Here is a 12784-nt window from a genome sequence, read left to right as displayed (position 1 = left end):
TCCACTAAATATGGGCCCCTCCAAGCCCAGTGGACCTCCCCAGTCATCAAACTGGAATAAATAAATTAATAAATAAATAAATAAATAAATAAATAACCTGCCCAAGCAACAAGGACTTCTGAATCTGAAACACAAACACCAGTCACAACCAAAGTGACACATAGCTCACAACACCAGTGTGCCACCCAACAGCCCCTAAGGCAAGACAACATACCCAACACTTTAGTCATAGTTGACTCTATAGTCAGGCACACTGATGTCCCAATCACCATGCTGAACAAGGAGAAAATTACATTCAGCTGCCTGTTGGGTGCCAGGATCCACCACATAATGCATGCTCTCAAGTCACTCCACAACAAGTATAAATACGGCTCTGTCATTGTCCATGTTAGAGTGAATGACTTGAGATGTACCTCCCTGGACTACATAAAAAGAGACATGGAAGAGCTCTCAGATCATGTGGTCCAGGCAGGTATGACCCTAGCCCTGAGTAGCATCCTACCTTCGCCCAGAATGATGCCACAGTATAAGGGCAAAATGATTGACTTCAACAATTGGCTAAGCTTCTGTTGTCATTCAAAGGGGATCCAGTATCTGACTGCCTGGGATGACATGATCAACAAACCACAATGCTTTGCCAGAGATGGTCTGCACCTGTCACCTCTGGGATTCAAATTACTGGCTAAAGCTCTTGCCACCCCTATAGTGCCTTTTTTAGGCAAGGTTCAAAGGACAAAACCACCACCATAACATAGACAAGCATGCAAAATCTGAAGGTAATGCTACTCAATGCTAGGAAATCTAAACCTCAAAATGCACTCTCTCGAGACACTCGTAAAAATGGAGAACATCGATATCTGTGCATTAACTGACACCTGGTTTAAGGCTCCAAAGAGCACCCCTGCAATACCAGGCTAGAACTCTTACCACACTTTTCAGCCTCCAAACCAAGACCGAAACACTAAAGGTGGAGGAGTGTCCATATTCACCAAGGATATTCACACCTCCAGGCTAGTTGCCCAACACAATGCATCTGAAATTCTCCAGGTGCAACTAACACTAGGTAAGACTGCAACCCAAATTTTAGCTTTCTACAGATCCCCCACCATGCCCCAAGATTCTCATGTGTTGCTATCGGAACATCGAATTTTCACTTGTTCGAATCACTAAAGGTCGACCTTTAATGATTGAACAATTGAAAATTCAAAATGTTCAAAATGAACATAAAAAAAAATAAATAAAGGGTGTAGGAAGGGGGGCAAGCCCCCCTGCACCCCCCCACACCCCCACTACTTAAATATACCAACTCCAAGATTGCGCTACAGTGTAGGAAAGGGAAATCTTCCCTTTCCGCACTGTAGTGCAATCAAGTGCGATCCCGGAGTTGGTATATTTAAGTAGCGGGGAACTTGCCCCCCTGCTTTAACCCATCAGGGTACATTGTCTTTGTTTTTTGTTTTTTTTTAATTTCGAAGTTACGGAACTTAGATCATATGGTTTCAACCATATGGTATTCGAAGTTCTGTAACGTCGATTTTCTAATAGGTAATCGATTCTCACAACACCTTTCTAAACATACTGGAAAATATTAAGATACAACCAAACACCGTAATAATAGGTGATTTCAACTACCATGCCAATAACTGGGAAAACTACTCAGGTGCCAACACCTTTTCCTAACGGTTCTTGGAATTCATAAATTCCAACACCCTGGATCAACTAATCCATTGTCCCATCAGGGGCTCCAATATCTTAGACCTGGTCATTACCAACATGGGAGATGGATGCTCCACACCAGTGGTCACCCCCTCATTGGTCAGGTCTGACCATAACCTAATCACCCTTGACATCCACATCCCACTCCCACCCCCCAGTAAGGAAATCTAAGTAAAAAACTTCTCCAAAGCCAACTTCATGCTACTCAAGTCAGAAGTGACAAACTTCATGACACCTATGCAGATGGGAGCTGAAAGTTCACCTGCTGAATCCTACACTAAGGCACTGTATGAGCACATCCACTCGTGCATGAATCGTGCCATCCCAAATAGAACCAAGATGCTCTCCTCCAAAAAAGGAAGCCAATCTCGTGGTCCCCTGCGATAAACAAACTATACAACAGAAGGAAAAAACTGTTGCTATAAAAAGGAAAATCTCAGGATGCAAAAACATCCCTTACCAGCCTAATTAAGAAGCTGAGATCCCTCATATAATCCTCCAAAGCTAGTTATGAAAATAAAATTGCTAAAGATTCCAAAGACAACCACAAGGCATTCTATAGTTATGTCAAGAATCTAAATGACAATGTTCAGATCTCCTCTGAGCTATAACAGAATGGCATTAGATATACTGATCCCAAGGATATTGCCAATATCCTGGAAGATCAATTTAGTGTCAACTTCACCCCCTTCTCACCCCCTAAAGAGCCCATCTCAACACCAAAAGATTGCCAAATTCTGGTAATCATGGCCACACAGGTAGAAACCACACTCTCAAAAGCTAAAAATACAGCATCCATGGGACTAGATGACATCCCGGGCTGTGTACTACATGAAATATAAAATGAACTGTCACCTCACCTAAGTGTCATGTTTAATTGTAGCCTCACCTCAGACTTCATGCCCACTGAGTGGTGCACAGCTACAGTTATCCCACTCCACAAGGGGGGAGCCACCTTGGATCCTGGGAACTACTGTCCCATCAGTCTGATCTGCAAGGGCATGAAACACATTATCATGGAACTTATAAACAAAGACATTGGCAACCTTCAAACACTGGACTCCACCCAGTTTGGGTTTGTGAAGGGCCGATCATGTCTCCTGAACCTGATTAACTTCTTTGAATCTGTTTCCAGAGCTGTGGACGAGGGTAAGGTGGTTCACACAGCCTATCTGGACCTCACCAAGGCCTTCGACACCACCCCCTACTCTGGAATCATAGATAAACTTACTAAGCTGGGCATAAATCCCTACATCACTCGATGGGTTTCCAACTGACTTACTAACAGAACCCAGACTGTAAAAGTAGCCAACTCCAAATCCAGCTCCAGCAAAGAGACAAGTGGCGTACCTCGGGGTTCAGTCTTGGCACTGCTCTTGTTTGCCATCTACTTCTCTGAAGTACAGGCCAATGCTAAGAGACTCTGGCTAACAAATGTTCGCAGATGACTGCAAACTGGGAACCATTATTGAATCCCCAAATTATGTGGATATTCTACAAAAGGACCTTACAGAAACAGATGCTTGGTGCCAGAACCATGGGCTCAAGCTTAATGCCAAGAAATGTATAGTTATCCCCTTTGTAAAAAAACATGTACCCATGAATTACCTCATAGGTGGCAGTGCACTAAACACCGAAAGTGTGATGAGAGACTTGGGGACACAGGTGGACAGTGGTCTCACCTTCGATAACCACATTGTCACAACAGTCAGGAAATCCTTCTATGTGGCACACCTCATCACTAAGGGCTTTTCATCCAGAAAAAAAGGAGATCATTGTCCCACTGTACTCATCCCTCATTAGACCCATTATAGAGTACACTGACCCATTTGGTATGTACCTCACAAGACATCTGCAACAGCTGGAAAGGCCGCAGAAATACCTCACTAAAAGAGTCACAGGCCTAAAGCAGATGCCCTATGCTGACCATCTAAAAAACTCCAGCTCTACTCTGTGGCATATTGTCTACTCAGAGGCGATCTCTGCTTAACATACAAGGCCATGTCAAACCCTGAGCTGCTGGACATGCTCCACTTAAATAAATCTCAATCCCTCAGAGCCACACAATCCAGGGATCTAAACCTTGTAATCACAATGAACAAAACATGCTGGAGGGATAGGTTCCTGACTCAGCGACTCCCCATATTCTTGAATAGACTGCCCATACATGTCAAGCAGAGTGCCTCCTTGGACCTCTTCAAAAGGAACCTTGATGATTGGATGGGAGATAAGAAATTAAATCCAGGGATCATGTCAGTCACCCTGTTAGACAGGGGTCCAGAGAAGCAAATATTGTGGGAAGAAATATCCAGGGAACTGTTATGGCTAGGCTTGCATAGGCCCTAGGGCCGATAGCCTAGTATCAACCTATGAACCAGCCTATGAACCTATAAATATTTTATAATCAATATTTAATAGTGAGATTGGACTATATGAAGAACAATCTGTTGGGTCTTTATCAGCTTTTAAAATCAGGGATATAACAGTATATTTCCAAGATGGTGGGACTTTTGTTAGACATTTAACTACTGAAAAAAACTTTGAGTTTCCTCTTCTTCTTGAGGTGATAAAGCCCTGAGTAATTCTTTGAACTGTTGCACTTTCTCTCCAGTCAACTTCCAGATCTTCAGACTGGGATCTGTTGACCTTACATCCTTCTCTGACCACTACTTGCAGCTACCATTGGTTTATGCTCTGGGCTGACTGTTTCACTGGGGATGACTTTGCAATCACTGACTCTACCTCACTGTACTTTCCTTACTAGGTGGAAGTCTACCTGAGTAACATGTTGGTAATTTTTGTATGTGATCATGTGACTGCTGTCTTTTTGAACCATGTGTTGGCTACCATCAAGCCATTTTCACATTGAAGTCGAGCATGGCCTTTCCTTCTTTATTCCTGTTGCCCCACCCATGTGGTCCCAGGCAGCCCTCATGTCCTGTTATGTCTGTCCAGATATGTGCATTCAGGTCACCCATTATTAACAGGAATTCCTGTTGTCCTCCTTTTTCTAGTAGGTCCTATAACGTCTGTGTGAAAGCACTCTTTTCCTCACTATCATGACCCTGCTGTGGGGCATAGGCTGAGATAATGAATACTTCTCCTTCATTATACTGTAGTCTGATTGTCATAAGTCTGTCACTAATTTTTATAACATCCCTCACTGTTTTCTGAAGCCTCTCCTTCACCACAATTCATACAACATTTCTAGTCTGTTGTCTTCCTGGCTAGTAGACTCTGAATCCCAAGCCAATTGGCATTGCTGTACTGCTCTTCCATTTAGTCTCCTGGATACAGATCATACCCAGCCTCCTCCTTATCATCATGGCATCCACTTCCAAGCGTTGTCCTGCCAGTGTACGTACATCCTCCTTATCATCATGGCATCCACTTCCAAGCCTTGTCCTGCCAGTGTACTTACATCCACCTTATCATCATGGCATCCACTTCCAAGCCTTGTCCTGCCAGTGTACTTACATCCTCCTTATCATCATGGCATCCACTTCCAAGCCTTGTCCTGCCAGTGTACTTACATCCTCCTTATCATCATGGCATCCACTTCCAAGCCTTGTCCTGCCAGTGTACTTACATTGAGTATAGCAATTCTTAGTTTGTGTTTGGCTGTTTGCTTTTACTTCCAGATTTTGCTCAACAGAGTAACCCAGGTAACCTGAGGTGGGCAACTGGACAACAGCTGGCCAGTAGCTTATTAACTCAGGGATGCTGGGCTTTATGGCAGGCACACACTTGCAAATAAGTACACATATACTGCTCCCATTGTTAGCATGGGTCATTGGCATAGATGGGAGTAAGATGTGTCCTCAACCCACTTATCACTGGTAAATACCCATGCCCATTTTGATGATGTTAGTCAACATGACTGAATCACCTAAAGCCATATTTTATACCATCTAGTGGCAAGCCCAGTTGTTTTTCTACTTTGTTAATATTATACCAGTTGTCTGTGGGGTTATCTACCTTATGTGATTACTGTTTGTGAATTTGTTCTGTTTTGTTTATCTATTTATTTATTTTTTCCTGAATTTCTTCACTCAGGTTTTGCCTGCAAATGGTCTGCTGTGATCAGAGTACTACCTCGGTCAACAAACTAAACACATAAATAATAACCAAATTTCTACATTAAGCCATTTATTATTTAAGCTGCATGCATTTATGACAGCCATTCTATGGTCTTTATTTCTAGGTGGGTTAAAGGGAATACTGAAGTCTTTCATGTGTTTTTGAGATGGCATGGGTTTGTTTGGATATTACCTGTTTTTCTTAGAGTCTGGAGCTAGTAATACTGCTTAGAAAGAATATCTTTAATCTTTTTTATTAGAATTTATTAATGGGAAGTGTAAGGCATGCAAATATATTAATACAACTAATGTGTTCCAACATCCTATCACACATAAAGTATATTCCTACAAAGGGAATGGAAATTGCAATACAGAGAATGTGATATATATAGCCAGCTGTGAATGATGTATGTCGTTTTATGTGGGCAAAACTAACAGAAAATTCAAAGAACATATTTTACAGCATCTAAGAGACATCAATAACAAGACAGAAGTTAATGCTTTGTATCAGCATATAAAGCATAATCCGGGGCATAGCTTTAAATTAATGATATTAACTCATGTTTCAGTTACAGCACGAGGTGGAGATTTATTCAAAAGAACTGAAAAAATAGAAATGGAATGGATTATGAACTTGCGTGCCAGTCAAAGTCCTGGCCTTAACGCAGTAGTCCCCTTAAAACCAGTACTAAAAGAAAGGAGGCTTAGGGGCGATAATATACTTCTATCATAAAGCCACTAAGAAATAGGACTGAATAACATGACAGTAAAGCTTTACAACCAGCTACTAAAAAACATGTGAGAATGGACTCCTCCCAGGAGGACAGAATAACCAGTGACATACTTGCAGGAACTCAGGAAGTTAACTGATTTGGCAGTGTATATAAAAAGACAGATTGGATACAAATAGCAAGTGTAACCAATGAATAATGAAGGCAGAGAGTCTTATTTGAATATGATACCTCATTGGTCAATACCTAGAATACACACAGTATAAAAGGAAGAGCAAAGCAGATAAATACAGGATCTGAAGAAGGTTTACAACCGAAAGTGCTTATCCGTTCCTGAGTCCGTTTTTGAACACAAGCAGCATGCTTATTTGAAGTTGGCTTTAGAACTAGGAATATTTTGGAACCTGCTCCAGAGACTTTGCAAACAGGCAGTTTGCTGATTCCAGTTGGCTTCAGAGGAAGGAAGAATTATTTATCCTGGAATTTGTTTAAGTGCACAGGCAGCATGCTGATTTGGAGTTGGTCTTAGACTTTGGAAATTCATTCCGGTGACCTTGAACACGGGATGCCTATTGGAATCAATTGGCTTTAGAATAAGGAAGAGATTTGGGACTTGCCCCCCAACACACACACACTTTACACACAGGCTGTATGTAGGTTACAGGTTGGCTTCCAAGTAAGGAACTTTTTGCAGCTTTTGCATACAGGCAATATATTGACTTAGAACTTTGGAAGTACCTACTGAGGAAGTGGAGCATATAGTTGTCAATGAATGGAGGTTTGCATTCAAGGAAGAAAGGTAGCAGGAAGTGACTTCCAATGAATGAGTAATTTCTTGTCATATTGAGCCAAGTTACAATAACAAGAAATTTGCTCCGAGGAAAGTGTTATTAGTGTTTGAATCAGTACTTTGAAGTAGGCAATTTATCGTTTTTAACTGAACAGAATTAAAAAATTGTTTTTACTTAAGGAAGGACCTGGGATACATATGTAGTGCTTGCATACCAGCAACTACAAGAAAGGGGATATATAATACCCACTAAATGGACCATCTTGGAGCTAGCTACCATGTGGAAGGAGTAGCCTTATTGTGGCTTTTCATTTTCATATGGTGAAGGCGTACTCCCTAGGCTAGAGCTTGTTCACTTTATCTTTTCATTGATAGGAAAAAAGGTTTAAATGAGGATGGCCTGTGAGGGATGTATGCCAGTTTACTATTGTAGTTTTAGAGAAGAAACTGCAATTTTACATTGGTAAGGTGAGTGAGGTTAGGGTTTCTGTCTTTTAGTTAAGGGTAGTGAAGTGGGATAGTATTTTTGCTAGATGTGCTGATTTTTAAAAGAATTGTAGTTGTCATAATGGAAACCATCATTATCTGCAGAAGCAATTCCGAGGGAATTGTGACAGTGATAACAAAGATTGTTTTTGAAGTGAGCACTTAAGGGAAGACACTGTTTTCAGATGGTGAGTTAGACTTAAATTGTAGGAAGCATAGATGAGAAGAAAGATGTAGTGGGTATATAAAATATTAACTAAAGAAGCAGGCAGATTTAGTAAAGAGTGATGTCAATAATAGATAATTTGAATGGTTTGACATATATTTTGCTAAACTCCTTACATTACTGCATGATTGCATGCTAAGCATTGTTTATATGAAGTTCTAATAATTGTTTTACATATTGTACGTTTAGTTGAAATTCCAAGAATTCTTGTGAATATTGTTAATATCTTTTCCTATTGTACATTTCTGCATGTTGTTGCTTATACTGCTATCATTTCTCAAACGTTCTAATGTAAACTGCATTCTGCTCCTTAAGCTGTTTGTGCTTGTAACTTGCTCAACTAAACCCTGGGTTATGGCTGAAAGAGTCATTAATCCAGCCCACTTACCAGGTTAATAAACTGAAATGCTATATAAATAAAATAAATAATGTCAGTATCCATTTAGGAGACAATTTGTACAAAACCAGAAAGAAAACTTAAGATAGTACATTTATTACAGCATAAATGATAATGCCTTCATTTTTCTGTGATACATGATAATTGGCAGGTATTTTCATATCACTTGCAGCCCACACAATGCACATTATATATATTTCAAGAAAATGCTCTGACTGATTTTAATTTAGGTTCCTATGAAGTACTTGAGATCACATTTCCTAAAAATCTTGTAGAGGTATATATGGGCATAAAATCAGCATGATGATAATAATAATAATAATAATAATAATAATAATAATAATAATAATAATAATAATAATAATAATAATAATAATAATAATAATAATATCCATTTATTTACCAGATAGGTCCATTGATAGTAATAATTACAGTAATAATAATAATAATAATAATAATAAACTGTGAGCTTTGGCTGGCTAAGACCTGCATGCTATCAACTGAACGCATAACTGAAGCTAAGTAAATTTTTATCTGCACTTTTATCAAATAGTACACGATTTAAAGTAATTTGTTTGTGGTGCATTGAGGAATATCTAGCTGGAAGCTGTGACTCTATTTTTCAGTAGGTTCCCACCCGCCCTGTTTTTGTCTTGGTGTTAATCTTGGTGGCTTTGAAACTGCCCGCCCCTCTTGTAAATTTGCACTTGGATACTCCTCCTGGGCCCATCTCATTTGCTCACTCAAAAAAAAAAAAAAATGTATCTGCTTTTACTGTATTTGTGTTTCTTCCTACTTTATTTTGCTTTTGTGTCATCTTAAAAGTACTCAATTGTATTTATTACTGCTTGGTGTAACTCATTCTAAGCCTTTTAGTTTAAGCACTTGGGCTTCAGACCAGTTGTTTTACATTAGGAAGGTTTGTGGCCTGCACTGTGGTGGCAGGACAGGTAGCTTACATCCTTCTAAGTTAAGAACTGCTGATTGAGGGCTCAAGTGTCTGTTATTCTAAAAGTGTATTAGTTCTGGTTTAAGGACTTGGGCTTCAGGCCATTTATTTTACATTAAGAAGGTCCGTGGTCTGCACTCTGGTGGGAGGAGAGGCTGAACTCTGCCCTTCTGAGCTGGGAATTTCTGGTTCAAGGCTTATAGTGCCTGCATATTTGAACTGTTTCTTACTGAAATTGGTACACCTTGTTTGCTGTAGCATAGATTAGATCCAGGCCTGCTGAATCTAGCTTTGTTTGTATGAATGTTTGCTTGTTATTTCCCTGAAACGCTAATTCCACCTAAAACACAGATTTTCAGAGCTTCTGTGGATCCCTAGTGATATCTGCATTGCTTACTGTACTTATTTCCTTGTTTTACTTGAAAGAAAGTTGCTGTTTGTCATTTTTGCATTTAAGTTACCTGTAACACATTGCATTTAAGTTACCTGGCACTTGCTCACTAAAGCAATTATATAAGTCATCACTAAAAAATTAAAAGCACTACACCCTCACAAACTCCCCTTGAGTACCTTGTTCCCCACTGTCCCTTTTTTCAATTATAAAGGAATTCCCAATGCTATTCTAGCATGTCCAAAGGTCAGTTGTCAATCTCCTCACTGGTCCAGCTGGTGAATCTGGGAATCTTGAGGCAATGTTACAACTGCCTCATGTACACAGACAACCCTCTCCTCCTCGCAACAAATTCCAACACATGTGAGAGATGCAACCATATAGCCAAACTGGAGGCTAAGCTCTTTCAACTCAGTACTGGCGTAACCAGTCAGGAGGAGAAGGAAACCACACTCACTACAATTCCAATCTCACATAGACCTACCAAGATAGCAAGCCAAACACATAAACACACAAAAGCATACTCGGAGGCTCTAAATAAAAATCTGCCTAAGCAGCAGAGACCTCCAAAGCAGACACCCAAGCAACCAATACCCCAAAACAAAGCACGTGCAACACATAGCTCACAATGCCAGTGTGCCAAACAGTCACAGACGATAAGGCTAAACAACACACCTGATACACTTGTAATAGGTGACTTTATCATCAGGCACACTGACGTTCCGCTCACCAGGCTGAACAAGGAAAAGGTCATGGTGAGCTGCCTGTCGGGCGCTAGGATCCGCCACATAACACAAGCACTCAGGTCACTCCAAGACAAGTACAAATATGACTCAGTCATTGTCCATGCTGGTGTGAATGACTTGAGACGTACCTCCCTGGACTACATGAAAAGAGACATAGAGGAGATCTCTGAGCATGTAGCCCAGGCCGGAATGACCCTGACCTTGAGTAGCATCTTACCCTCACCAAGAATGATGCCACAATATGAAGACAAGATGATTAATTTCAACAATTGGCTTAAGTATTGGTGTCATTCAAAGGGGATCCAATGCCTGTCAGGCTGGGATGGCATGCTCGACAAGCCACGATGCTTCGCTAGGGACGGCTTGCACCTGTCACCCCTGGGCTTTCGGATATTGGCAAAGGCTCTTGCTACCCCCATAGTGACTTTTTTATTCAAGGCTCAAAAGGCAAACCTACCTCCATAGGTATCACAAGGGATAAGAAACTAAGAGTAATGCTATTCAACGCCAGAAGTCTAAACCTCAAGATGCATGCACTCGAAACTCTCCTTAGCATGGAGAACATCAATATCTGTGCAGTAACAGAAACCAGGTTCAAGGCTGCCGAGAGCACCCCAGCACTACCAGGTTATACCTCATACCATGCTTTTCAGCCCCAAAACTCGGACCGAACCAGAAAAGGAGGGGGAGTATCAATATTCGTCAAAGATACCCACACCTCCAGGTTGGTGGCACAGCACAAAGCATCAGAGACTATCCATGTGCAACTAACAGTGGATAAAACTGCCTTTGAGTTTATAGCCTGCTACAGACCACCCTCCCAAACCCAGGAACCCCACTTGGCCTTCCTGAGAACACTGGAAAATATGATGGTCTCTCCAAACATTATTATATTAGGCGACTTCAACTACCCAAACATAGACTGGGAGCATTACTCTAGCTCCAACACCCTAGCTCAAAGGTTCCTAGAATTTATAAACTCAAATGCTATGGAACAACTTGTTACCACTCCCACAAAAGGGGAAAACATACTGGACCTGATCATCACCAACACAGGGACTCTATGCTCCAGACCAGAAGTGTATCCCTCACTGGTAAGATCAGACCATAAACTAATCTCACTGGATATTCACATCCAGACCCCAACCCCTGCCCAGAAAACCACAGTGAAAAACTTCTCTAAAGCAAATTTCACACTTCTCAAAACTGAGGTGGAATCCTTCAAAGCCCCCGGGCCTGTGGAAAATATGGCCCAGACTGCAGAATTCTTTATAAACGCATTCTATGAACACCTTCAGGAATGCATGGATCATGCAATCCCAAATAAAACCAAGACCCAATCCTCTAAAGGCAGACATCCTGTCTGGTGGACCCCAGCCATAAACAAACTATACAATAGAAGGAGGAAGCTACTACATGATAGAGCAAAATCCCAAAAAGGGAAGGCATCTCTGATCAGTGTTAGCAAAAAACTATGGGCACTCATAAAATCGTCTAAGGCCAGCTTCGAGAGAAAAACTGCACAGGACACTAAGGATAATCACAAGGCTTTCTTTAGTTATGTTAGGAACCTGAGTGGGAATTCCCAGATATGCTCAGAATTAGTCCAAAATGACAAAAAATACACCAAACCCACAGACATTGCCAACATCCTAGCTGACAGGTTCAGCCAAACTTCTCCCCCCCCCTCCCCACCAAAAGGGCAAATATCTATCCCAGCAGAGTGATACCACCCTGACATCTCAGATGCTCAGGTAAGAGCCACCCTCTCCAAAGCAAAAAACACAGCATCAATGGGACCAGACAGTGTCCCGGGCTGCTTCCTACATGAACTCCAAGAAGAGCTAAACCCAAACATAAAACTACTGTTCAATCTCAGCCTTATCACAGGATATGTACCCAAAGAGTGGCGTACAGCAGCAGTGGTCCCTCTCCACAAAGGTGGTGCCTCAACGGATCCTGGAAACTATTGCCCCATAATCCTAACTAGCTTGGTCTGCAAAGCTATGGAAAGGATCATCATGGACCTCATAAATAAAGATATTGGGGACCTACAGACACTGGATCCTACCCAGTTCGGCTTTGTTAAGGGCAGATCCTGCCTCTTAAACCTGGTAGATTTCTTTGAAACAGTCACCAAGGCCATTGACGAGGGGAAGGTGGTCCACACAGCCTACCTGGACCTCGCAAAAGCCTTCGATACAATACCCCACTCGGGCATTATAGATAAGCTCACCAGCTTAAATATAAACCCCTATGTCACTAGATGGGTT

Source organism: Protopterus annectens, chromosome 1.part1, assembly GCF_019279795.1.
Source record: "Protopterus annectens isolate FY-2018-M chromosome 1.part1, PAN1.0, whole genome shotgun sequence".
Taxonomy (NCBI): domain Eukaryota; kingdom Metazoa; phylum Chordata; order Ceratodontiformes; family Protopteridae; genus Protopterus; species Protopterus annectens.
The sequence above is the reverse complement of the archived record's forward strand: the minus strand, read 5'-3'. Positions refer to the sequence as shown.